Here is a 26,431-nt window from a genome sequence, read left to right on the forward strand (position 1 = left end):
ATAACCGTGTCAAGGTTTAAGTCTCCCGCCCTTGTGGTTCTGAGGGATCTAGATTTTTTGAGGTGAAGCATATTCATCAAATCTGGGTTTGATATGGCCTTATATGTCAGGCACAGGTCACCTCTGAGCAAGCGGTATGAGACTGAATAGAGCTGGAGTTCTTTCAGTCGGGCAGCATAAGACATATTTTTGAGACCCTTTATCCTTTTGGTGAGGAACTTTTGGGGCCTTTCAAGCTGCAGCAGGTGTCTGGTCAGATACATTCCAACGGGCATTGTACTCAATCATAGGTCTAATGAGTGATGAGTACAGGGGGATGATGACCTCCCTTGATCTAGATGTGAATCCCTTCATGATCAGGTGGGCAATATAGAAGGTTTTCCTAACTACTTTAGCAACATGAGTGTCAAGCGAAGGCTACTGTCAACTTGGGTCCCCAGATCCCTGATGACTTTTTCTGTGCTCAGTGGATTGCCACCTATATGGTAGCTAGGGGTAACCTTGTTTTTCCCGAAGGGTATGACTATGCATTTTTTGGCGTTTAACTTCAGGCCATGGCTCTGGCACCAGTTATCCGTTTCTGTGAGGCCCTTCTGGAGGATATCTGTGTCAGATGTGTTTTCAACTATAGCGCCCAGTTTGCAGTCATCTGCAAACTTTGTCAGCCATAACCCTCCTGCGTTTGCTTGTACTTCAGAAAAGTAGATGCCGAACAAGAGTGGACCCAGGACTGAGCCCTGTGGGACACCACTTGTGACAGGCTTTGAGTCTGACATGGCTCCAGCAACTCTGACCCTGTGGGTTCTGTCACTTAGCCAGTTTGCAACCCATCTTGTGATGTATGGGTTTACATTCAAGCTGATGAGTTTTTCGATGATACCTGAGTGGGGTATTGTGTCGAAGACCTTTGCCAGGTCGAGGTAGGCTGTATGGACTGCCTTTCCCTCATCAATGGCCTTGGTGACTGTCTCGAAAAAGTCAACCTAGTTTAAGAGGCAGGATCTGCCTTTGACAAAGCCAAACTGGGTTGGATCTAAAGTCTGCAAGTTCCCTATGTCTTTATTTATGAGTTCCATTATGATCCTCTCCATGGCTTTGCAGATAAGGCTTGTCAAGCTAATGGGGCGGTAATTTCCAGAGTCTGTGGAGGCACCGCCCTTATGAAGTGGGACCACAGTCGCCGTGCGCCACTCCTTGGGTACGTATCCTGAGATGAGGCTAAGATTAAACAGCTGTCCAAACTGTGGGTTTAATTCCTCATTGAGTTCATGAAGCACACAGCCGGGGACACCATCCGGTCCCATGGATGCTGTGTTTTTTGCCTTAGTGAGGGCAGTTCTCACCTAGGTGTTGGAGATGTTTGGGGGGCTACAATCCTCTGGAATAGATATCTCTCCTTTTGGTGCCATCTTTATGCATTTTGGTTTAATCGCTGCTTTGTAATTTGAAAATTGTTAATAAGAATACATATATGAATGTCCTACCCACAAAGCCATATGGTTAGTGATGCAGAACTAAATATCTTAACCCCTCCCATGGTTGTAGACATGTGCACCTGCAACACCGTAGGAACTTATATTACCTTCCACTCTGCATGGCACTGTTGCACATGTACAGTAGAGGCTACCATCACTGGTGTGGCAAAGTCAAACACTCATCTCCATTCACAATGCTACTTAGCATATGTGTCTGCTGTCACTGGACCCCAGTATTGCAGTGATTAGACCATATCCTTCTCCCAGAATGTGGTTGTTGATGTGGCAGCTCAATACTGCCCTCTATTCTTGATTCCTGTAGAAAGCAGGCTGCTAATGGCTTTATCCCTCTGCACCACACAGCTGACTCACATCTTTGTCTTACCTTTTTGATGGATAGCATGTCTCAAAAGGGCATTGTATGTGTGCTTTGTAAGCTCCCGCATAATACAAGAAAACTATTCTGTGCTACTTTTATATCTTTTTCAGTTATCATTAGTGTCTAGCTAGCTAAGGGTGTTCAACTTGTTTCTCACTCTGCTGTTTCCATGGCTCTGAGGACCCAATTCCTGTCTCTACCCGCTGCAGCAGCAGCTGTTTCCCTTTCTTGTTGAGTCCTGAACAAATCTCCAATAAACTTTTCTCTAAAAAGTAGTTGCCACCCTGCCTAACCTTCATAGTGCATGTCATCTTGAAGTATGCTCCCTTCCAGATTCCCGCACCTTGCATAGATGTTCCATACAGTAACAAAGAAACAAAGTTCTGCCTACAGAGACCATGAACAAACTAGAGAATTTTGCATCTATGTCCTAATGTAAAGTGTAATAAGTCATTTAACTGACACTAAAAAGATTTTATGTCTTGTGTTTATACCAAAATGAAATAAAGCACCATTTGATTAGGCTATGAAAGTGTTCTCAAGATACAGAAGAGGCATGTCTGGAACAGGTGTTACATGATCAAGTGAAAGCATGTTTACCTTTATTTTCCTTTTTAACTGAGTGTCTCTAACTGGACACAGTACATTTACAAATGCAGCATGTTTACGTTACCTTTGTTTTTCTATTTAACTGAGTGTCTCTAACTGGACACAGTATATTTACAAATGCAAAAAAAAAAATCTCTGAAAAAATACTGCTGATACTTAACATCTGTATACCCATCTGAAATGTGCCTGTAGCAAATACAGCTTTTGGATCAGTAAACGTTGCATGGTGTATTTATTATTTTATGCAACTTTTCCAAATGCCTTCCCCCAAACCCTTTATTTTAGTGGTATGCAGGAGAACTTAAGGGTGCTGGAACCCCCCACCCTTATAAAGCATAATAATTACCAGAGGTCCTCTGTTTTCAGGCTGCATGTAATGGGATTCATAAAAATAAACCTCCTGTCAAGTATTAGTGTATTGTTAATACGTGCACAAAGTGGGATATACTTTGTAGAAGCATGAGATTTTGAAGGACAAAACATTCCCCTGGCCAGTGAAAAGGACAGGACTTCACTTTTTGCAAAAGTAAAAGCTTATTCTTGTAGAATTTGAGTTGGTTATTCTATTTTTATAAGATTTAAGTGTTTCAGATACAAAATAACTGCTTTATGTAACTAAGAAGGGAAAAAACAATGTGCTGCTCAAAGGTTCGCACCAAGAAGGCTGGAAACGATAAATGATGAAACATAAGCTAGAACCACCACAGCTCTGAAATCCAGGATACAATTTTACTGATAAAAACAAACAGATAAGTGCTTTTGCATGAACACCTCACGCTTCATCAGATCTCCTTTATGTAACTATTAAAGAAAACTTCGAAAATATTTTGCACTAAAATCTTAGGACATTTGGCATATTTTAGTTTTTTCACAGGACATAACTGCCTAAAGCGGGACTGTCCCTCACAAAGAGGGACAGGTGGTAACGTTACTCTGCAGTGACATGCCAGTCAGGTAGAATGGTATTTAAAGGTATTACTGCAGTCAATAACACATTAGTGTTCACAACACATTGTGATGAGCTTGGGATACCTGCCCAAGTCGAGGTTTAGTAGTACTAATAATTCAAAATACTGAGACAGTTCATTGTATGTGACTTACAGAAAAATAGTATGATAAAATACAAGAAGTTAAGCTTTTTGAGACAATGTACAGATCACAGAATTAGGGGACTGATTTATCCTGACTGGAAAGCTTTACGCTAAGGTAAAAAGGTTCCATTTATATCCTGATGGAAAAGTCATAGAAAAATGTAAACCAAACAATTATGGGTTGTTGTAACTAAAGTAGGAAATTATAAAATATAGACTCTGCTGTATCTCCTAGGAGAAGAAAGGCAAAAAAAATGTCTTGCCTGTAGGAAGGTTAGGTGCTCTTTGACTGAGGCATATTAGGTTCAGTCCTTATTCCTGCTTATAATTATGTCTGTGATGGATTCTGCTGGCTCAGTCCTTTAACTGGTTCCCTTTTGTAGAATCTATTGTTTTCCATTTGGGTTGGCTCTAGGCTTATGCTAATCTAGTACATCATAAACATGGTAGTCAAGTTAGGCTGAAACTTAGTATATGACTAAAATAGCAATAGTTTTAAAAATTGTGAGTTGATTGTTAAACCACGAATTGCCTTTCTTCTGGAGGTCCATCCTATGTTGTGTCACTATGCAGAATAATTGGTTCATGTGTTATTGGATCCTTTACCTTGTTGACCTGGGTGTACATCTCCTAGGAGAAGAAATATGCAAAGAAGACTTTTATAACTTGTGAACTAAGTTATAAAGAACGAGAATTAACCAAGGGTAATAGGAAGCAAGACTAGCAACGTAATGAAGCTGAGTGCAATAATAAGGAGATGGATGTTAATGGATGGAGAAGGCCAGATGAGTGTATTTGAGTGATCATGGCGGGGGAGGGGTAGCAAGTATAAAAGCAGGTAATAATACAGAATCAGTACTCATATACTGCACATTTTATTAGCAAAAATGTAACTGCTACAGCAGGAAGAAATCAAGAATCATAAAACAATAGAAGTAAGCAAAGTTAAGAAAAACAAGTATGCAACTGCTGCAGCATGAATAAGTCAAGAATTACTGAAACAGCCAAAGTGAGTAGAGTCAGGAAAACATTTCATCATAAGTTGGATCTGAATCTTAGAGAATAACTATGTATTCAAGCTATGGCATACAAGCTGGTTGTGTTTGTTTCCAAATTATTCTATAGCATATTACTAATGGAAATTATGCATGCTACTCAACATATAAGGGAAACGGAGTTGCAGATGTCAGACATATAATAATGACATTCTGCATCTTTATGCCATGACTATGGCATATCTCTTAAATGCCACATAAAATGGGACAGCAGTGCAGGGTTAGAGGTTTTCACATAGTTAAAGAATTGCGGTCTAGACATTTATTCTGCAAAGTTATAGTAGTTCTATAAAGAGAAGACTTCCAAGGAACTTTATACAGTAGCTAATCCTTTGTACTTGAAATGAATTTAATACACATGGATAGTGGGATTTCACCTTACTCCAGCCGACTTCTTCTATAAGAACAAATGTCTAAGCTAAGCAGTATTTAGTCAGACAGCAAAGACCAATGGCTCTGAATTTAGAGCCATATGAACTATTATCCTGCACCCCATCTTCATTTTTGCAATTCCTGAATCTGCTTGTTGCCTATACTGCAAAACAAACTGTATCACAAGCTGTGCATCATGACCACAGATGGAGAGATAGTGGCAAAATATAGAAAGTTTACAGCACCAAAAGTCCCAGTTTTATGTGCAAATGGTTTCCATAATGAATAACTGAAGTCATAACAATTATCCAACATGATTTTTGTTAAATGATGCAGGGGCTGTCAACTATTTCTTCAACTTTGCTATGCTTTGCAAAGCTACTAGCATAATGATGTGCCTGTTGCTAATCATGGCAACAGCTGAGGCTAGAAAGCACATCTAAGCTTTCAAATGGACAGTGAATAGGTGAATGTAGAAAAATAGCTTCAAAACTCAACCAATAAATAACAGACTTGTAGTCTTTCAGTTCTAGTCACATCAAAATGTCATAGCTCCCCCTATCTATAGTCCTATTCTTCAGATGTAACCCCGGTTGTAGCCTACTGTCATCAGTTTACCATCTGTAGTACTGCAGTGTTGCAGCTGCCATCAAAGTTTTGTGAGAAAATCTAATAAGTTATTTCCATCCTGAAACTGGCCCATTTGACTGGCTCCCATCTTGTTCCCTTTCCTATTCTTACATGCTGGTACTTAATAATCTTAATCATGCCTTATTCCCATATATCAACCAAGGAATACACATCCGATCATTCCTTCTCAGAAAGACTCCATGTCACCAAACATGCCACCATTTTCATCTATTTGACATTGTTTTTCAGTTGCAGGCACCAAAACTGGATGCAGCATTCCAGGTGTGACCAGAGCAGTCGACAGCATGAAGGATTACTACAATTTTTGTCTAAATTTTTGGAAACCATCCTTCTCTAAATAAAATCGTGCAAGCTAGGTAGATGCAAGAAACATTACTGAAAGCACCACCTATAAAAATTAAAAGAACACTTAAAAAAATCCTACAAATGGCACAGTTTGAATTATCCTGGGTAAGTTATTATTAGCTTGTTTCAAATCTGATATGCCATGCAGTGCAAAATAATTCATGCTGTACTATTCTTGACACAACATTAACTACATAGGTATCAACAATGATACACTCTTTGCATGTATTATAATCATAATAATAATAATATATAATATATGCTCTACTTCTGCTTTTTTGTCTTTACTAGTGCAACCATATTAACAATGCTGGGATTGTCTTATATCTTAGGTCATGACCAAAAATAGTCCTGGACCATCCACCTGCACTGAGCAGAGGCATATTCATGGCCCAGAGTAAAGATATCAGTAGAATAAGCATTGTAATTGCTGCTGTCATCACAGAAGGAGTGCAGTCCACAGTTCCCTTAGCCCTTCATGGAAGATAATGTAACTGCATCTTGCTACAGTGGCAATCATGAGAGGTGCTTAGCATCCATGTGCATCAAAGGAAGGGTAAAGAGAAAGAAACATGTAAAGAAGTATGTCACACCCTTTAGGCAAATAAAAAAACATGCAGAACAGCAGCAGCAGTAGGAAAGGGAGAACCTACAGGCAGCTGCCCATCCAATAAAGGAGGTGGCATTCTGCTGAAATGAGACTGTAAGAAAAAGGACATCAGAATATAACCACCCCCCCCCCCCCGCGGTTGTAGTATGGTACAACAGAGCTGCTTCAAAGAAAGATGTATTGTATTATTTGTATTTAAAAGCACTTATTCATTTCATCCATTTTCAGCCTCTGAGCACTTTCCGGGTCACACAGAAGACAAATGCAGGGTGAGGGACTCAAACCCTGGATTACAGGATGTAGCTCATTGCCTTGAACCTCTGCACTAACCACTACCTTTGTGCCTTCACTAGATTAGATTTCATAAGTGTTATATGGTTCTAGCAGTGAGTGGTGCACATCTAGTTTTCCTTATCCAAAATGCAGTACAATTCATGCTAACACTCTGTATCTTTGTGTTCTTTTTTGCCATGTAGTATATATTAAAAACAATGTTCTGTAGGGACCATTTCTTTATCAAGCAGTTTTATATTTTTCTTCTAAAACATGTAAACACTTGCACCACACCACACACATCACATAATACCACTAAACCTACACCACCAAAATCCACACACAGAAAGACAAAAACATTCATAGAGGCTCTCAATAATAATCTGCTCAAGCAACAGAGACCTCCAAAGCAGAAATGCAAGCAAACTCCACCCCCCAACATAACCCACATGAAACATAACACACAGACTCAGTGTGCCAATAAACCACAGCCCATAAGGCAAACCAACGTGCCCAACACACTAGTCACAGGTGACTCTATAGTCAGGTACACTGATGTCCCACTCACCAGGCTAAACAAGGAGAAGGTTACTGTCAGCTGCTTGTCGGGTGCCAGGATCCACCACATAACCCATGCACTCAGGTCACTCCACAACAAGTACAAATATGATTCTGTCATTGTCCATGTTGGTGTGAGTGACCTGAGACATACCATCCTGGACTACATGAAAAGAGACATGGAAGAGCTCTTCGATCTTGTAGCCCAGGCAGGTATGACCCTAGTCCTGAGAAGCATCCTGCCATCACCCAGAATGATACCGCAGTACAAGGACAAAATGGTTCACTTCAACAATTGGCTAATCTTCTTGTGTCATTCTAAGGGGATCCAGTATCTCTCTGCCTGGGACAACATGGTCAATAGACCATGATGCTTTGCCAAAAATGGCCTGCACCTGTCACCCCTGGGATTCCGGATACTGGCTAAGGCTCTTGCCACCCCTATAGTGCCTTTTTTAGTCAAGGTTCAAATGACAAATTCACCACCATAACAGGAACAGGTAAGCAAAAACTGAGGGTAATGCTACTCAATGCAAGAAGTCTAAATCTCAAAATGCACTCACTTGAGGCACTCCTTAAAATGGGGAACATCGATATCTGTGCAGTGACTGAGACCTGGTTCAAAGCTCTAGAGAGCACCCCTGCATTATCAAGCTATAACTCTTACCACACTTTTCAGCCATCTAACCTGGACCAGAAAACCAAAGGAGGAGGTGTGTCCATATTCATTATGAATATCCTAGGAAGAAAATCCTAAGATATTCATTATGAATATCCTAGGAAGAACATCCTAAGATGCTAGTTATCTACTGAATGTACTATGTTCTTCATCTGTAACTATGTTTGTAATATTTTAATTGCTAGGATTCTTCATCTGTAACTATGTCTGTAATATTTTAATTTGTGGGGCTTTTCTCCCCAGGCCTCCGCTGAAAATGGACCTGCGTCCAGTCGGACATTCCCGGTCAACAAATGTAAATCAATAAAATAAATAAATAATATCCACACCTCCAGGCTAGTTGCACAACATAATGCATCCGAGGTTATCCAAGTGCAACTAACTCTGGGCAAAACTGCAATCCAAATTGTAACTTGCTACAGATTCCCCACCATGCCCCAGGATTCGCACTCCTCTTTTCTTGATATACTGGAAAATATTAGGGTACAACAAAACACCTTAATAATAGGTGATTTCAACTACCCCACCATTAACTGGGAAAACTACTCATGCACCAACTCCTTTGTTCAACACTTTCTGGAATTCATAAATTCCAATGCCCTGGATCAACTTATCCACACCCCCAACAGGGACAACAATATCCTAGACCTAGTCATTACTAACATGAGTTACCAGTGTCCCACACCTGAAATCAACTCCACGTTGGTCAGATCCGACCATAAGCTAATCACCCTAGATATCCGCATCTCTACCCCACCCACCATTAAGGAAACCATGGTAAAAAATTGCTCCAATGCCAACTTCATGCTTCTTAAGGCAGAAGTGGCAAACTTCATGACACTCATGCAGATGGACAATACAATTACGACAGCTGAATCCTACACAAATGCACTCTATAAGCACTTACACGAGTGCATGGATCGTGCTATCTCAAACAGAACCAAGACACTATCCTCCAAAAAAAGGAAGCCAATCTGGTGGTCCCCTGCCATAAACAAACTTTACAACAAAAGGAAGAAACTGTTGCAAAAGAGAGTAAAATCCCATGAGTGGAGGAGCTGTCTGGTTAGCCTCAGTAAGAAGCTGAGATCCCTTATAAGATCCTCCAAAGCTAGCTACGAAAACAAAATTGCTACTGATTCTAAGGGCAACCACAAAACATTCCATAGCTATGTCAAGAATCTCAATGGCAACATTCAGATCTGCTCTGAGTTACAGCACGATGGCACAAAAATTACAGAACCAACTGATATTGCCAACATCCTGGCAGATAGGTTCAGTGCTAACTTTACCCCCCTCTCACCCCCTAAAGGGTCCATATCTATACAGGAAGAATGCAGAGTCCCTGTAATCACATCTATGCAGGTAAAATCCGCACTCTCTAAAACCAAAAACTCAGCATCCATGGGACCGGACAACATCCCAGGCTGCGTTTTACATGAACTTCAGAATGAACTGGCTCCCCACCTAAGCACCATGTTCAATCATAGTCTCAAGTCAGGCTTTGTGCCCACTAAATGGCACACAGTAACAGTTATCCCACTTCACAAAGGGGGAGCCACCACTGATCCTAGGAACTATCGCCCTATTAGCCTGACGAGCCTGGTCTGCAAGGCCATGGAACATATCATCATGGAACTCAAAGACATTGGTAACCTCCAAACTCTGGACCCCACCCAGTTTGGGTTTGTGAAAGGCAAATCATGCCTTCTCAACCTGATCGACTTCTTGAGGCAGTCACCAAAGCCGTAGATGAGGGTAAGGTGGTTCACACAGCCTATCTTGACCTCGCCAAGACTTTCAACACCATTCCTCATTCTGGAATTATAGCTAAACTCACTAAACTAGGTATAAATCCCTACATCACAAGATGGGTTGCCAACAGGCTCACTGACAGAACCCACACTGTAAAAGTTGCACACTCCAAATCTGACTTCAAACCAGTGACAAGTGGAGTACCACAGGCTTCAGTCCTGGGACCTCTCCTGTTTGGTATCTACTTCTCTGAAGTACAGGCTAACACAGAAGGCCTCTGGCTAATGAAGTTCACAGATGACTACAAACTAGGAGCCATAGTCAAGTCCCCAAATGATGTGGACATCCTATAGAAGGGCCTCACTGAGCTAGATGCCTGGTGTCAGAGGCATGGCCTCAAGCTCAGTGCCAAAAAGTGCATTGTCATCCCCTTTGGCAAAAACTCTGTACCCATGAACTATCACATAAATGGCAGTCTACTTAACGCTGAATGTGTGATAAGAGACCTTGGGACCCAGGTAGACAGTAGTCTCTCCTTTGATAATCACATCACCACAGTAGTCAGGAAATCCTTCTATGTGGCACACCTCATCTCAAAAGGGTTCTCATCCAGGAAAAAAGAGGTCATTGTTCCCCTCTACTCGGCACTCACTAGACCCATTATAGAGTACAACACCCCTTTTGGAATTTACCTCACAAGACATCTGCAGCAGCTGGAAAGGCCACAGAAGTACCTCACAAAGAGGATTACTGGCCTCAAACAGATGCCCTACACTGACCATCTCAAAAAACTCCAGCTTTACTCTGTACCATATCGCCTACTCCGAGGAGATCTCTGCCTAACATATAAAGCTATGTTAAACCCAGAGCTGTTGGATATTCTACACCTTAAGAAATCCCAATCCCTCTGAGCTACACACTCTAGGGGCCTAAACCTTGTCACCACAATAAACAGGACATGCTTGAGGGATAGATTCCTGTCCCAGAGACTTCCTAAACTCTGGAACAAGCTACCCATCTATGTCAAGCAAAGTTCCTCATTAGCACTCTTCAAGAAAAAATCTTGATGAGTGGATGGGAAATAGGAAATACACCCCGGGGATCACTTCTGTGGCTCTGCTCAACAGGGGCACAGGAAATTAACTTTCTTGGGTGGGGTAAGCCAGGGAACCTTGTTGGCTAGCCTTACTTAGGCCCTTAGGCCAATAGCCTAATACCTACCTATGAACTTATGAACCTATGTGAAGTATTTTCAGGCTCATAAGTTCATAGGTTCTTACTAGGTGACAGACTTAATTAGCCTTTTTATGTCTAGCCACTGTAGTCCCACTAGACCATCCACCTGCACTGAGCAGGACCTTTTCCATAAGTGATAGGGGGCTAGACCCTAAGTAAATTTGTGGTTCTCATAGGTACATAGGTTCTTAGCCATATACAGGGCCTTTGTTTGTATGTGAGATGCCTCCAAGGAAATTGTGTATGTACATCTCTCACATACTGTGTCAGTTACTTTAAGAATTAAAAGGTTGTCTGTGAACATGAGACAATTGCCACGTTGTCTCAAGATACCTATATCTACCAGTCTGGCTACAGAGATATTTGGAAATTGCATACCCATGTTGTCCAGACCTGTATTAGGGTGGGCTATTAGGGTTTAAGGATTGGGTATTTACAGAGGTGTCCTGAGGTGGTCTCTAGGGTTAGGGACTAGAACTGAATAGTGCTAGAACATGGTATTAGTGCTATCTGATGTGCAGGCTAGCTGTTCTCAACTTAATTCCATTCAATGCATCACTAAATTACAGGTTACAGTCCTGGTGCTACTTTTATAGGTAAACTTGACTGCCCACGTCCTTGTGTCAGTACAGGACATTGCCTACCACTGCTGCACAGTGAGCACCTCCATGCAAATTCACTTAATTTATAGAAGTAGGAATGAAAGCAAAATCCAGTTGCTGAGCCTTCTGGCCAATAAACAACTACCCTTTGAGCCCTTCTGGAGCACTCCCCAGCTCAGATAGACCTGGCAAACACCTTCTACCACAAGATGGATGACCTTAGTCCTCTTAAAGTAGAAGCACAGCAAAAAAGGACCCCAATGTGCAATGCAACAACAAACATTGTATTCCCTATTTCATTTGTCTGCATTAGATTTGAAGATAGTGAGGGACATGCTTTACTTTACCGAATGTGGAAATTTGTTCCTGAGGTCAGGAATTCTTTGTGAGAGAGAAATATCACATCAAGAAGTTAAGTCCCTTGATCTCATATTTGTGTTACTGACAGTTTTACAGGTATGTTGTAGAATGAGTAGGATTCGGGGGATTGCAGCTTTTTAGGCCAGTTATAGATCATCCCAAGGGAGTCTGTAGAAGACAGAGAATAAAGATAAGGCTTTTAGACTCTCTGTGTAACTTCAGGAGCTCATATCTGAGATTTCTTTATTGAACAACCACTCAGGTTTTTCATGTTAGATATCTGAATATGTAACAAAGTGAGTTCTAGTATGGGCCTGATTTGAGGGGAAAGATGATTCCTTTGCTCCAAGAGGAGGTGTTCTTAATCAGTTGGGTGAAGTGGAAGGTATTCCTAATGGCAGAGGACACATGGTGGTCAAAGCAGAGTTCATTAACCACAAAGGTGCCTAGTTCTGTAATAGCAATTGTATTTTTATGGGTGATGTTATCTATATGGTAGGTGTGTAAGAGTTCTTGCTTCTTAATTTATTATTTATTATTATTTTACATTTATTTTACATTTGTTGACTGGGATTGTCCGACTTGAGCTGAAGAGCCCTTTCTCTGCAGAGGCTCGGGGAGAAAAGCTCCAAAATATTATACAATTTTCATTATAAATTAGCATTAAACAGCAATGTTACAGGATTATTACAAGGCATTAAGTATTAATACAGTGCTATACAGTGTCAATAATCAGGAGTATAGCATAACTATTTCAAGATGTATAAAAAGAAATATGTCATTAAGATGAGTATAGTTTTTGGGGTAAGTGGTTAAAAAAACAGTTTTATCATGATGTAGTTGCATGAAGGCAAGACAATTACAATAGAATCTGTACAATCTGTACAAGGTAACATTTTTCTTAGTTCAGCTTTAGGCCATAATCCTGGAATGTAGGAGAATAAGAATAAGACCCAAAACAGAGTCCTGAGATGCACCACTCTTGATACAACTCGAAGTATAGTGAGGCATTAACTTTAATAGCATAGTGTCTATCAGTCAGTCGATTCTCGACCCATTGAGTTACACAGACCTTTATACTGACTTTGACTAGTTTGACAATGATGCCTGGGGGGTATATTCCCAAACGTCTTAATTAACACATAGTAAACTGTGTGCATGGAGGTACCCCACCTAGTGCTTCAGTGACGCTTTAAAAGATCTACCTTTCACACATCCAAACTAGTTTGCATCTAGGAACAGTGAGAACTCATGTCTTTCTTTAGCAGGTCCATGATGATGCTTTCCATCATCTTGCAAATGATGCTGGTGAGGCTGATACATCTATAGGTTCATCAGTTTGTGATAGAACCTACATTGAGTAGGAGACTACTGTAATGGTTTACTTGGCTTCTGGTATGGGTCCTCTGGAGATGCAATGATTGAACAATTTAAGGATGACGTCTTATAGAGGGTATTTCATACTCAGAAGAAAACTGACTAATCTGTTATCTGAACCCATAGATCTGGTACTTTTGGTCATGGAGATCGCTTTTAATATTGTTCAGTGAGATAACTACAGGGGGAGTATGAAGTGAATACATTGTACTGAGAAATTTGGAGGTAACAGTGCGAAGAAGATGAAGCCACGTTATTTGAATAATACTGGCTATATTCTCAACGTACCCATGCCCCCCCCCCACACACACACACACACACACACACACACACATACACACATACATACTTTGCTAGGTATTATTTCTCAGATGATTCATTTATTTAAATAATTAATTTGGTTAACTTTTGCTGATGCAATTTTATACTTTTAGTTCATAATTAAGTCGGCAGGATTTGACTTTGCTGCTCCTAAATTCTTTGTTAAGCATTTTTGAGGCTGATTTTTAACACAATGATTTTTTTCTGTTCTTTAGGGCTATGAAGATGTTCCTTTTAATGTATCGTTTGTTTTTAGTAACATTGCACTAGAGGGATTTGTTTTGAAAATTGGCATTGTATCTGTAGTGAATAGAAACATGAATTTCTATGTAAGGGTTGAGTTGTGAATATAGACATTGAGTAGGTGTGGTAGTATTTGCTATAGTTTCATTGAGGGTTGGGGGACAGCTGAACTGACTCAGATTTTTATTGAGTAAAAGGAAACTGGCATAAGAGCAGTTAATAAAGGTGGATGGACTGCTTGTTGACCAGTCCTTTACTTTGATCATATCATGAATAACATAGCGAGATTATCTGATTGTATTACTATGAGCAAGGAGCAGACAGCCGCTGTATTTGTCGGGGCAACATCAAGTATGTTATTGCCTCTAGTGGGGCAACAGTACTATCTGGCTGAGGAAGTTTGCAATGATAAAATCAAGGTAGGCACTGAGCTAAGTCATTTCTTTACATGTAAATGTGCCACTTTAGGGAGGGGTAATTAAAGTTCCTTAAAATATAGTGTTTCGTTTTATTGAGAGGGAATCTAGTTTGTTAAGACATATTTTGTAATTTGTGGCTGTCATGAAATGGGGATCTGTACCTAGCCAGGATGTGATACAGGATCTTGTTTACTAATATGAGAAAATGAAAGTGTTCAATGTCATTGTCTTGGTCAATATGTTTCAGACAATAAACACAAGTAACATGAGCACTACTGATATCTATGCTTAGGGGCCTAAACAAGTGCCAGGCAGAGAGGCCACTCAAGGAGGGATTGTTGTCACTATTATGGAACCAAATTTCAAAGACAACAGAGTTAAGAAGGCCTAAATGGAGGACATTTTGTTATTTAGGCTCCAAGCACTGAGCAGCATTACCTTGATATTTGTCAGTTTGGAATTTTTATTTACTAGGTTGGGGCCTGAGAAGTCTGCAAAGGTAGTGTGGGTGAGCATTTAAGCAAAATGGGCTGAACTGACTTCATCACGTTCCAGGCTGACAACCTCATAGGGGCCTTAGAATGACACCAATAACTTATCCAATTATTGCAGCCAATTATCCTTTGCTTATATCGTGCCATCATCTCAGTGAAGGCAGGATATTGTTCCAGACCAGTGGCTTGGCAAAACACTATAGAGATCATCTGATATTCTAGTCAACACCCAAATAGATAATTTTAACTGTAAATTTCACAGCTTATCTTGGTATCCATTTTAAAATGCATTCCTATTTTTGCTCACTATAACAATAGACTAATACATCAACAAGCAGCACACATGTGCAACATAGAAAACTCAGCAACTGGGATAAGTAAGATTTATTTATTTTATTTTGCTTTTATTGACAAGGTTTGTACAACTTAGCCAAAAAAAATCCTTTTCAGGGAGGCCCTGGAAGAAAAGCTCCATCATATTACAAATATTTCTAATCGGACATTCAGTAATATACATGAACAGACATTAAGTGATATACATACATACATACATACATACAAATATTTCAAGCATGGGCATTAATGCACTTCTAGCCTGCCAATATACCAAAGCAGTTGCTCCCATAATAAGTGTCCAGGCTGTTCTTAAAAATATCTAAATTAGTGTTTGCTTTAATGTAATTTGGTAGTCTGTTGTATGCATCAGCTGCCCTCTCAGAGAATCTATTAGTACATACCTATAGAATCTTTACATAGGTTGTCTGATGATTCGCTACTACTTTTTGATAAACCCAAACATTCCCAGAGGTAGTTGTCTGTAAATACCCTGTATGCCTGAATAACACATCCTTTTAAATATCTATATGAAAACACTGTACAAGTTCAAATATTTAAGTCTTTCATAATAACTTAAATTTTCACATGCGTGGATGCCCTTGGCATATCTCTGCTGTACTCTTTCCAGTTTTTTCTTATAAGGTTTCCATATTGTTATTCCATACTAAAGTTTGGGTCTAATATAATTAACAGACAATGACTTCATCCTTTCTGCTTTTGACTTTATACATCTTTTCATATAACCTATAGCTCTATAACTATCATTAACAAATTAGTTGATATGATTAGAAAAAGTCAAAGTTGGATCAACCCATATATACTCAGGTCCTTAAATGAATCTATGGTATCAATGACTGTGTGCTGTACTAAACCTTCACCTTTCAATTTATTTCTCCCAAATCTCATATGCCTAGTTTTTTATGTACTTTTTAGCATATTATTCTCCTGTGCCCAAATGGTCAATTTAGTCAAGTTCTTTTGCAGACATGCCCTATCTGTAGCACGTGTAATCAGTTTATCCAATTTCAAGTCATCTGCATACAAACTGTAGAACACCTCAGATTACAAAGATAGGTCTGAAAGATACAATCAAAACAAGTATGGACTTAGGACAGAGCCATGTGAGATACCCTGACTGTAACCAAGGATTTCAGCTGTCCAATTGCTGTATGATACTTGCCATGTTTTATTTGTAAGCTATGCAGCTATCCATCTTATCAAGAGTGCATCAAGACCTAGTTGTTCTAATTTATTGATTATTGCTTTGTGTATGGCTCTGTCAAATGCTGAAGTTAAATCTATATAAATTACATCACAGCACAATTTTTCATTCATAGCTGTTATTATATTGTTATAGAACATTATGTTACAGGTGGTAATAGATCTGTTTTCAGCATATGCATGCTGATATATGGTTTCAAGTCGCAGCCTTTCCAATTCTGACAAAAACTTATCCAGTATTACCTTCTTCATTATTTTTCCACAACAAGAAAGTGGACTTAAGGGTCTGTATGACTCTAGGTTTGTCCTACTCCCGTTTCCCTTAAAGACAGGTTTAGTAATTCCATGTCTCCAGTTTTGAGAAATCTCTTTATATTTATACAACTTAGTAAATAGTAGATATAATGGTACTGTAAGTTCTTGCTAAAGTGTTCTCAGGTTATTATTACTAAGTCCAAATCCTCCCTGAGCTTTGTTTGGATCAAGTTTGTATAGTTCTTTTTCAATATAATCTAATTTGATTTCAGTATCTGAGGTTACCTGGATGCCACTAGGGCAACTTATCACCCCCTTTGTGGTGCCAAACTATTTTGCATAAGATTTTGCAAATATATCTATAGTTTGTTGTGCCTGAAAATAAATTTTAGAATCTACACACAGTTTATCACTTTGTATGTCTTTACGCTTTCCACATCTTATGTATATATAAAATGCTTTCCTATTATGCTCAATTTCTTTATATAAATTTTGTTAATTTTTTTCTTGACCGTATCTTACACTGTACTTAATTTGTTTGTTCAGGTTGTTTATTGCAGTTTTTAAAGTTGTAGTTTGATTTCTTTTCCATTTCCTATATTTTTGTCTCTCACCTTAATCAGGTATCTTGTTCTTATCATAGGAGATTACTAGGCTATTGACCGCGAGGTCATTTCAAGCCTAGTCATTTCATCCCAATGTAATACTATAGATACTCTAGTCAATACCCAGGATTGTATTTAGTAATACCAGAAACCAACAAAGAATTAAACCAGTAAAAAATCCAATGCAGCTCCAAGGTAATAGCCAGCCAAAAACTCCAGCACGATCCAATAAGCACAACTGTTTAATCGAATGGTAAAAAACACCGTAACAAACAGAAAGTTACCACTTAGTGCTTTCACCTAGAAACAAGCCAGGCATCATCAGAGTGGTGGTTCCTTTTCAACAGTGTCATAGAGGTGCTCTGCGTCACATAAATTGGCAACCTATTCCACAGATGCAGCAGTCACTGAGAGCCAAATCTATCCTTCCAGCATGTCCTATTCAAGTTGCAGGCCATATTTAGGTCCCTGGAACAGGTAGCTCTAGTCCAGTTTGATTTACGGATGTGCAGCAAATTTGTTAGTTTTGGGTCAGAGATTGCAATGCAAGCCAGGCATAAGTCTCCCCTGTGAAGTCTATATGATACTGAGTACAGTGAAAGGGACTTTAGTCAGTCTGTGTAAGGCACATGCTGGAGTCCCTTGATCTTCTTAGTTAGAAACCTCTGAGGTCTTTCCAGTTGTTGCAGGTGCTTTGTACGGTACATGCCGAAAGGGGAGTTATACTCAGTTATGGGCCTGATTAGTGACAAGTATACAGGGGTTATAATCTCCTTTGCTCTAGAGGTGATGCCTCTGCTAATCAACTGTGCTACATAGATAGCCTTCCTTACTACAGTAGATACATGGTGGCCAAAGGTAAGGTCGCAGTCTACTTGTGATCCCATATCTCTTGTAGGTACATAGGTTATTGTTGTTAATTGGATAGTGTGAAGGGACATTGTTTTTACCAAAGGAAATGATGATGCATTTCTTTGCATTCAGTTAGAGACCATGACTAAGACACCACAGTTGGTCTTCCTAAGACCCTCCTAAAGTATACTGACATCATTTGGGGATTCAATAATTGCACCCAGTTTGCAGTCATCTGAAAACATGGTAAGTCACAGCCCCTTAGCTTTGGCCTGAAGTTCTGAGAAGTATATACCAAACAGTAGGGGGCCCAGCACTGACCCTTGTGGCACCCCTCTGGTGACAGGTCTGTTGGTTGATGTGGAGTCACCCACTTTGATAGTGTGTGACTGGTTTGTGAGCCAGTTGGCAATCCGTCTTACAACAAAGGGGTTTAAATTCAGTTTGCTAAGTTTATCGGTAATACCTGAGTGTGGGATTGTGTAAAAGGCCTTTGCCAAATTGAGGCATGCTATGTGCATAGATTTTCCCTTGTCAGTGGTTCTGGTCACATTTTTGAAGAAATCTGCCAGGTTTAACAAGCAGGATCGGCCCTTGACGAAGCCAAATTGGGTCAGATCCAGGGCTTGGAGGTCGCCTATGTCTTTATTTATGAGATCCATGATGATACATTCCATGGTGTTACAGATGAGACTGCTCAGATGTATGGGTCTATAATTCCCTGGGTCTGTTGTTAAGCCACCTTTGTGAAGGGGAATAACTGTTGCTGTTCTCCATTCTGCTTGACCAAAACCAGTGGTTATGCTGTGATTGAATAGGGTACTTGATAGTGATGCTAGTTCATGTTTTAGTTTGTTTAGAAGACAGCCTAGGTTGCCATCTGGTCCCATACAAGGCTGTGTTTTTTGCCTTAGACAAGGCTTTAATTACCTGCTCTTTGGATATGTAAGGTGGGGCAAAGTTTGGTGCAAGACTTTTGATAAGTTTGGAGGGGATAAATGAGTGAAATTTTCTCCACATCTGTCTGCTAACAGGTTTGCTATAGCTGCAAGATCAGTGTGTGTGATACCGTTAGTCACTACTTCGACACATGCTTGGGTCCAACCTTTTAGGCTATGTACGTAGCTGTAAAAGGCCTTATGATTATCCTTGGCTGTAATTGCTAAGTTTTTCTCAAAGTTACACTTAGAGGATTTGACATGTTTTCTTATTTGCCTGTTGAGGCTGAGGAAGGTGCTTTTCCATTGTCGGTGCCTCGCCTTAGTTTTTTTAGACAACGTTTTGCATTTGTTGTAAAGTTTGTTGATACTGGATGTCCATCAGAGCAGCTTTTTTTTACTTGGGGCTCTGGTTTTGATTCTGTCTGGAACAGTTGAGTCTTTACACTTATACAAGTGATTGTATAGGGCTTTAGTGTAGTTACCACTTCCAGCTGTGAGTAGGGCTAGGAATGTATAGTTTACTTTGGTGAAGTTTTTTTAGTCTGACTTTGCCCTTTGCAAATTCTGGTGTTAGTGCCAGTTAGAAGGCAACTGATTTTGTGGTCAGATTTAACTAATGAGGGTCCTATAGTTGTGGTGGTGCATCTGTTTGTCTTGTTGGGGTTTGAGCAATTTGTTCCAGGGCATTGAGTTAATAAAGTCAAGAAATTGTGTGCTAATGAGTTAGGGTTAGAGTAGGTTTCCTATTTGATGGTGGGATAATTGAAATCCCCCATGACCAGAGTGTTTGGCAATATTTGGATTGACTCCATTTCGGTCAAGTAGGCTTTATGCCCATCATGATCCATGGAGAGGAATCTATAACTAGCTATGACTTGAATGGGGGTCTTACCCACAGTAATCTGAACTTTGAGTTACTCCATGGAGTTGTCCAGTCTAATTAGTCAGGAGGTGAATGTATCTCTATTACAGGTAGAAACACGCTTCCTGTGGTTCTCACATATTCATTTTGTGGTTTGAAGGTGTGGAAGGCATTGTAGCTTTGCAAGGCCACGGTACTTTTTGAGACCTTGAACCAGGTTTTTGTGACTGCACAAACATCAACATCCTCTAGTGACAGAATTGCTTCCAGGGTGTGGAGATTTTCGTTTAAGCTCTTAGCATTTGGCATCATAACCCTTATTTTGTTATAGTTGACAATTTTCACTTTGGCAGTTCTGTTTTTGAGTCTTTTCCTAAAAAAGGCACTATGGAGGAGACAAGATCCTTTGCCAGCAGCCAAAAGCCTAGTGGTGCCAGGTGCAAACCATCTCTGGCGAAGCAGTGAGGTTTGTCAACCATGTCATCCCAGGCTGACAGAAACTGGATCCCCTCGGAATGACACCAAAACCTAAGCCAATTATTGAAATCAATCATTTTTTTGTTTATACTGTGGCATCATTCTAGGTGAGGGTAATATGCTGCTCAATTATTTATTTTATTTTATTTTACATTTGTTAACCGGGGGTGTCTGACTAGGGCGAAAAGGCCCTTTTTCAGCAGAAGCCCAGGGAGAAAATGTCCACATAGAAAAATTACAGATACATAGCTATCAAGGCTAGGGACATACCTTAAGGGCTTGGTAGGTCAGACACTGGTGTTGCTATGTGTCTTGGGTGCTGTGGGAACTGTGTTAGTTGTAATATTCTTTTGTTTTGAAGGTCTCTGGTGTTTTGGTAAGTTTTTTGAGAGAACCTCTACACATGTTGTTTTATGTGTTGGATGAGTATATGTGATGAGTAATGGTACTATGTGCATGAGTAGTGGTGGGTGAGATTACAATCTCTTCAGTGTTACTGTTTTGAGTGCAAGAGAGCAGGGATTCAAGATTCTTGGTGTAGATACATCTCTCGCACTCTGTACAAGAGTGAGTTATTAGTAGAGGGTTATCAGTGTACATGAGGCAGTTGCTACACTAACTGCCTCAGGAGACCCAAGTTAAAAAGGGTGACAGGAGAAACAAGGACAGTCCAACTGTTCATAATGATAGGTTTGAAGAACTGTTATCACAAAGAGGGTGCATTCAGGGCTGATCTAGGAGGTGCTCTGTAGATGGATATTTCTGATAGGGATTTTGGCTGGTGGTATAACAGGTCACAGCTCACTAGCAATACTTCTTAGACCAGAGGTGTACTAAAGATGAGGACTACATTAATGTACTACAACTGTAGCTAAAGGAAAAGTTGTAGAAATTACCTGTCCAACTATGGCGCACAGTTGCACAGCAGTGAGTGTCACTGTGCAATACACAAACAAGCAGAAACCCACTCAAATGCAGGGCTTAAGTACAGAAGTTAAACACTTTAAAAAACGTTTAAAAAACTCAAAAGAACTAATGGAGGTGTTTACTCCAAGCCCTAGACCAATCACCCTTCACTAGACAGGTTCCAATCAGCACACATCTCGCACAAGGGTGCAGAAGGGCCCCTTTCAATCAAAGATGGCTTGGAAAATGTGCTCAGAATACAACAGCCACTACAAACAGACCCAGATGCAGCAAACCTGTATCTGGACTATGCTACAGCTACTAGCTACACTAATTTAGGCATGAAACACTAACAATGTTTTAAACAGCAGAAAAACAGCAGTAAGACAATAAAAATGTTTTAAACAGCAGAAAAACAGCAAGGATACCCTAAATAATGTTTTAAACAACAAACAAATCAGTTATTTAAAACACTGCATGGCAGAAAAATAGAATAAACAGAGCAAATGCTTTGCTAAGAATGAAAAGTAGCAACAATTACTTTGCAAAGAGTGAAAATATAAAAAAAAACTTTGCAACAGTGAAAACAGCAACAAAATATGATTTAACAGGTACAGTAAGGCAGACAAATGCAGTATAAACTGTGCAATTTAGTCTACAGTATTAAAAGACTGTATTAAATAAGCAGAACACAATAAAAAGTGCAGTAAATAGTATAATCAAGCAAAAACAAAATACAAGTTATGGTTTTTGGGAAGTTCAGAAGCATGCAGTCATCTCCCCCTGACATTCTATGCCTAGATCCTGATGTTAAACTTATTTTGTTTTGTTTTTTTTCCCTAAAACAATTTCTCTTTCAAACCTTTCCACAGTCCTTCTGCAGTTCTTTCCACTGAATGCAACACTCATATTAGTTTTATACAGTGGCTGTTTTGCTTCCATATAATATGTAATTAATCTTTTGTGCATCAATTTAGATTTCAATTTGGCAAAATTATCTAGCAATAAATTAACCTTTATAACCCATGATCATTGCACATCAATAGTGGTAAAACTTGAAATGAAGTAACAGTAATTTATTTACTAACACAAACGATGTGTAGTATGTTCAATTTCCTAATAGTTTTTTTTTTTTTTTTTTTTTTTTTTTTTACAATCTGAAGCAATTGTTGTTCCTGAACGTTGTGAATAATTTCATCATTAATGTTGTTGAATCTATATTATTCCAGTCTGTTTCTGGGAAATTTAATTCCCAAGCCACAATTATTCTTCCCTTCTGTGTTATATGCAAGAAATTCATGAATTCTTCTAGGTCATCAGCACTTGAGTTTAGTGGTCTCTACACTCCAAAACTTGTTATATTTTGCAGGGTTGTCCTTATTGTCACAGTTGCACAATCTATAGTACTGGTGTCATCATTGAATATGTAATAATCACAGGTATCATAACTATCTTTAATCTGTATCATAACAACTCCACTTGTTTTTTTGTTAGAATGTCTGCTACAGTAAAAACATTTATACTATGACAGAACTGGTTTCCAGTAACTGTACTTTAATCATGTTTCACAAACAATAACAATATCCATCTTGTTGGAACATAGCAAATTTTCCAATAAAAAACTTTATTATTAATCCTGCTAGCATTAACAACTATCAGAGATGCATCAGATGCAGCTATCTGCGAACTGTTACATTTCTGACCTGGCAAAAATTCTGCCTTGTGCTTGTCAAGTATTGCAAAATATCTACTGCAAAAATTCTCTTCCATGATCTTGACAAATGCATACCATCCGGTATGAACACATATGCCCAAAATTAGGCTCAGATACTCTACAAATTTCCATTTTTTTTTTAAATGAAAAATTTTTTAATGTTGGTATTTATGGGTCTATATACACTGAATCAAATCTCAAATTGTCATTGAACACCTTTTAAATGAACTCACAAATAAGCAAACAGACTTTTCACTGAAGTTTTTCCTAGGGCAAAACAATGGTAGGTCACTCTAGCAACTGTGGAAAAAAACATAAAACTTAAAACCTACCCAGGTGGGGGCTTTGTGGCCCACACCCTCACATCCCCCAACTAAATATACCAACTCTGAGATCACACTACAGTGGGGAAAAGGGCAAATTCCATACATGGCCAATGATTGTTTCACCCTAGGAAAAACTTGGATGAAAAGTCCATTCTTTCAATTAAAAAGTGTTCGACTAAGAGGGGTTTGACAATGTGAGATTTGATTAAGTGATACAGACCCGGTATTTACCCAAATAATCTTTTCAGTCACAATGCCCTGACTCTCCTTTTTATATGTGCTTTGTGAAAAATATATCCTAACACCTGTACAAGCTATGCTATCTAAGAGAGCTGTAAGTTCTTTACTAACAGTCAGAGAGTCCTTGAAGATGAGATCATGTGTACCAACATGAATAAAAATAGATCTGTACTTCCTTACATTAACAATGGCTCATCTATTTGCTAATAAGATAAAATTCATGAGAAATAAAGGCAAACTATTACACTATAAATACATGTTGAACATTGAGCATTTGAGTGCTGTATTAGTGCGTTTGTCAAATAGATGATAGATCATGTGATTAGTACTTAGGAATTCAAAGAAATGGAGATGAAGGATGGAATTAGGTAGGGTAAAAAATGTTAATATAGGGGATTATGAGTGGATCACTAGAAATCAGCTTATTATGTGTTCGAGACATGGATGCCAGGGAATTCACCTGAAAAGCAAAGCCCAAGAGGTGAATCTTAACATCCATGTCGAGAGCACATAAAGGAGGCTTGATTATAATTCTTTGTAGTGCATGGAGCTTTATCTGCTTCATGTATTACTTGTTACAGGAAAAAAATGTGTTTTGCCAGCTTTCAAAGGTGTAAAGCACTTAGTGAGCATGGTCAGAAAGACAGCATATGAGATTCTGTTATGTTAGAAAATGTCAAGGACATGTTACTAGTGCAGACAAATCTGTTTTTTATTCTGCTGCTGTCATTTGCTGGTCAGTACTGGCAATTTTAACTGCTTAGCATGATACCCAGTCTTAACAACTGAGTGCTTAACATCTGTTAAGGTCAGGTCTCATTCAATAGTAGCACTTAACTGATTTGTCTTTTTCTGAATATCAGCATAATCACCATACTCAATGTACGACATTGTAGTTAAGAGGTGGTGTATAAAGCGGGTTCATAGATAATTATATATATGGCTATCATAAAAATAATATTAAACGTATAGAGGTGGGAGTGAGCAGTGTCACAAAACTATGCATATGGCTGGTAGACTCTGGTAACGCTAGTCAGGTATTGTTGAATACAAGAAGTGGGGCATATGATTCTGAATGAAGAGAAATGGCTTGAAACTAAGCAAGCTGAAGATGTCAGTGGAATTTATCTAGGAGATGTAAAGCAGCAGACCCACTGATTTCACTTGTGAAGCTTTAGTTGTGTTTTAGGTGAGTTTGCATTCAGAATGTATTTCAGTAGAGGTGGGATGTAGTTCCATAGTTTAGCTACACTATTTGAATATAGAGAATCACCTGCAGTACTATATGATTTGGTTGTAGTGATTCATGATTTTTCTCCAGAGTGCAAAATTCAGTTGGGGAATAGTGTTGTATTAAGTTGTTTAAGGGCTGAGTAATTTTCTGATTTATCGAGAAATCTGTGCATTGTAAGAAAGAGACAGGTGATGTATTTCTAACCAGTTAAATTATATGATGGCTAGGCAGTGGTGTCTTCTGTTGTTATAGTTTACTGCGTATTTGACTATTTCAGTATAACATTGCTCAGGTTTTGACAGTTGTGAGACTTGAAGGTTAGTGAAGATTGGGGCAGTATACAGGAGAGATGGCAGTAAGAAAGTAAAGGCCATATGTCTTCTGACTGTGTCAGTGGGGTAGGTTTTTACTCTGTGTAATGTACCTATTTTTGATGCCGCGGTGGTACTGCGGTAGTGTTGTTAACTCACAGCAAGAGGTTCTCCCGTTCGATTCTCGCCGTGGCTTGGGAGTGCCTTCTGTGTGGAGTCTGCATGTCCTCCCTGTGGTTGGGTAGCGTTCGAAAGACATGCATGCGTAAATGGGCGTGCCTTCATTGAAGGTTGGGCATTGAGCTGGCACCTTGGCATTTCGTAAAAATCTACTGCCAATCATTAGCAGACCGGAATTCCGCTGTGGTGACCCCTTACCGGGAAAAAGCCGAAAGACAAACAACAACAACAACAATGTATCTAGTTTTTGATGAGTTTTTTAACCATGTGTGATTCATGATGTTCAAATTTCAAATGGTCATCTATGATTATACCCAGTAATTTTATGTGATTTACTTGCTTTATCATGGTGCTGTTGGCAGACATGATAGTGAATACTGTTCTTTTGGTAGAGATGTGATTTTGGGTAAAAAACAGTAATTTAGTTTTGGGAGGTTAATAGTAGTTGTGAATTATCTTGCCATGTTGTGTAAAGTCTTGGAATTCAGAGATAGATTTGGCAGAGTAGATTAGGGTTGAGTCAAAAGTGCATTGAACAAGGGTCACATTTTTTGTGGCAGTGTAGTAGTCATTAATGAATATGGTGAAAAGTATGGGACCTACTATAGATCTTTGTGGGACACTAACAGTTACAGGAAAGAGAGGGGAGAAATCAGTTCTCTATTTCACTGCTTGTGTTCTGTTTGAGAGGTAGCTATGGAACCATCGCAGTGAAGAATTGCTGACCTCTAAAGATGAGAGGTTATGTAAGCATTTCTGGTGAGAGACAATATCAAAAGCTTTTGATACATCTAGGATGATGGAGAAGACTGGGTTTCTAGCATTTCTGTGGGTGTTGAAAATTCAGCAAAGCAGTAGTAATGCTGTGATGAGGATAGAAGCCGTGTTGGACTGAATTCAGAAGCTAGTTGTGATGCCCTTGCACTGGCCCAGTAATCAAGGAGCCTCAATCCTCACCCCTGGCAACAGATGGGGGACATATACACTGGGAGGATGACAAGTACACATACAGTAAAATGCAATTTCCCTTAAGAGCACACAGAGACTACAGTCAGTCTGGGGCTGGT

Source organism: Protopterus annectens, chromosome 13.part0 (genome assembly GCF_019279795.1).
Source record: "Protopterus annectens isolate FY-2018-M chromosome 13.part0, PAN1.0, whole genome shotgun sequence".
NCBI lineage: Eukaryota > Metazoa > Chordata > Ceratodontiformes > Protopteridae > Protopterus > Protopterus annectens.